The 3,041-nt window shown below is 40.8% G+C and overlaps 1 non-coding gene across 1 annotated transcript; it reads right to left on the bottom strand.

The window, feature by feature from the left end:
* Positions 1 to 354: 354 nt before the first annotated feature.
* Positions 355 to 461, bottom strand: LOC120098749 (U6 spliceosomal RNA). Its single transcript, XR_005497157.1, has one exon. It is a non-coding gene; the product is annotated as a U6 spliceosomal RNA (small nuclear RNA).
* Between the last annotated feature and the right edge of the window lie 2,580 nt (positions 462 to 3,041).

Raw genomic sequence — 3,041 nt, 5'->3', positions numbered from 1 at the left:
ATAGATAGATAGATAGATAGATAGATAGATAATAGATGGATAGATAGATGCATAGATGATAGATAGGTAGATAGATGATAGATAGATATAGATAGATAGATAGATAGATAGATAGATAGATAGATAGATAGATAATAGATGGATAGATAGATGCATAGATGATAGATAGGTAGATAGATGATAGATAGATATAGATAGATGGATAGATAGATAGATAGATAGATAGAATGCTGTCAATAAATAGATGACCTAAGAATATCTCAAAATTTCTAATGCATCACTGAAAATATTTTAATTCCCTTTTTAATTTTATTTTTTTTTTACTTATTCACTTTACATTCTGCTCACTGCCTGAAACATATGGAACACCTCACAAATTTCCGTGTCATCCTTGCACAGGGGACATGCTAATCTTCCCTGCATTGTTCCAGTTTTAGTACATGTGCTGCCAAAGCAAGTACAGCATGTTGATTCTTAAAAGTTAGGACTTTGCAGCCGGAGAGATGGCTCAGTGGTTAAGAGCACTTGCTGCTCCTGTAGAGAGCCAGGGTTCAATTACCAGCACCTGCATGGTGGCTCACAACCGTGTTTAACGCCAGCTTTAGGGGAGCCCTCTTTTGAACTCATACAAATAAAATTAAATAAATGTAAATCTTTTAATAAATAAAAATGAGAAAATTTGAATTTGAACTATGAGTTTTCCTGTTTAAACCCACCTGAGTAAGCCATATCTGTAGCTGTTTGGAAGAAAAGTTAAGTGTATTTATTCATCTCTCTCTCTCTCTCTCTCTCTCTCTCTCTCTCTCTCTCTCTCTCTCTCTCTCTTGCTGTGATAAACCATAACCAAAAGCAGACTGAGAAAGTAAAACAGTTTATTTGGCTTACACATCTGATTCTTAATTTTAATTTTTTAAAGATGTTTATTTATGTGTGTTAATTTTTTTTAATTTTTATTTACCTGTGTGACTGCCATGGCTATTGAGAGCTGCAGGGTCCTCTTAACCACTGAGCCATCTCTCCAGCCTCCTGGGGGTCTCTTTAAAGTCAGGATTGGCACTGATATCAACACTGCTGTCAACAGAGTAGATTACTCTGCTACACTTCTCAAAGGTCCAAAACCAGGGAGCGGACAAGGGACTGAGAGGTAATAACATCCTGCAGTGGTATTCCCAACACTTGGGAGTGAAAACAGAAGGATCCAGAGTTCAAGGTCAGCCTCAGTCTCATAGCAGGTTCAAGGTCAGTCTGAGCTACAGACTGACTCCAAAAATAATAAACAGAGCAAAGGGCTTACCCACTCTAAACAAGGGCCGAAGCCACAGGAAAGAGACACATGTGTCCTACGTGATCTTGAAGCAGAGCCCCTGCCACTGAGTCTCTCTTATTATTTAATTTCTTTTTGCATAAACAAAGAAGATGCCTTTGTAAGTCTTTGGCACCCTCTTTTGGACAACCTGATTATTTCAAAACTGAAAAGTTTCATTTCTGAGTATGTTGTCAGCAAATTGAAATTGAGCACACGTAGACAGATGTATATAGATGATATAGATATAGATTGGGGTGGGGAGGGGTTATCGACCTTATTCTTACAAGAGTTTTAGATGTGCAGAAAGATTAAGCAGTACAAAGCCCCATCTACACCTCTCCCTCGTGTAATTCCCCTACTGCTAATACTTGCACTGGGGCCCAAGTGTTAAGGGTAATGAAGCAATGTTATTACTGACTGGCGTTTATAGGACATATAGTATAAAGTTGCCTGCATCCCTGGGTTGTGAAGAATTTCATGTATCCACCATTACAGTAGCATATAGAATAGTTCCACTGCCTCAGATATCACCTCTTTTAGGCTGGCTCAGCTAGTAAAGCCACTTACCATGCAAGCCTGGGGTCCCCAGAACCCACATAAAGGTGGAAGAAGAGAAGAGACCCACAGACTTGTCCTTGGAAAGACACAGATGCATCATGGCACATGTGTACCACACATACACACATATGCATTTTCACACACGACAATAAATTTTAGTCACCTGTTTTCATCTCTTGACTCTTTCTATTTCTCCAGAGTCTAGTAGTCTCCACTTTTTACTTACTATCTTTTTAACGTTGCCTTTCAAATTTTCACATTGTAGAATAGCGAAATACAACTCTGTCAAATTCATTTCACTTAACACATCCATTTAGGAGACCTTCATATCTTACTATAAATGGCCAATACACATATGGGGGAAAGTTTACTCTAAAAGGCAGTCGTGGCAGTAACTTTAATCCCAGCACTCAGGAGGCAGAGGCAGGAGGATCTCTGTGAGTTCAAGGCCAGCCTAGTCTTGGGTGGTGGAGGAACAGAAGAGGAGGAGGAGAAGGAAAAATGGGGGAGGGAAAAGGGGGAAGTGGGAGGGGAAGGAGAAGAAAAGAGGAAGAAGAGGACAAGGCTGAAGGAGAGGGAGGAAGAAAGAAGTTCACACTAGCCAACAACAAAATGCAAACTGAAACTACATTGAAATTCCCATTTCAACTCAATCAGAATGACAATCATCAAGAAAGGAAATAACAAAAGGGTCCATTATACATGGCTGGTGGCAAACCACCATCCAAAGGGAACATGCGGAGCAACCCATGGCTCCAGCTACATATGTAGCACCAATGGGTGGAGAAGTCCTTGGTCCTACCAGGGTTCAACCGACCCCCAGTGTAGGAGAATGTCAGAGCAGGGAGGCGGGAGGGGGTGGGTAGATAGGTGGGGGTACACCCTCATGAAAGAAGGAGGAGGGGTGATGGGATAGGGAGTTTATGGACAGGAAACCAGGAAAGGGGATAACATTTGAAATGTAAATAAATAAAAAATGTCCGATAAAAAAAAAATACATGGCTGGTGGCAGCTAAACTCGATCGGCCCCTACAAAAACCAATATGGAGATTCCCTCAGATATAGATTGCCAATATATGCCAATCCGAAGGAGGCATAACTAAATAAAGTTCTCCCCTGTGATCCAGCCACAGGAGTCCTGGGAACGTAAGGAAAGGACTCCACGTCAGCACATCAC

Source organism: Rattus norvegicus, chromosome 19 (genome assembly GCF_036323735.1).
Source record: "Rattus norvegicus strain BN/NHsdMcwi chromosome 19, GRCr8, whole genome shotgun sequence".
In the NCBI taxonomy this organism is placed as follows: Eukaryota; Metazoa; Chordata; class Mammalia; order Rodentia; family Muridae; genus Rattus; species Rattus norvegicus.
This window is presented reverse-complemented; position numbering and strand designations above follow the sequence as displayed.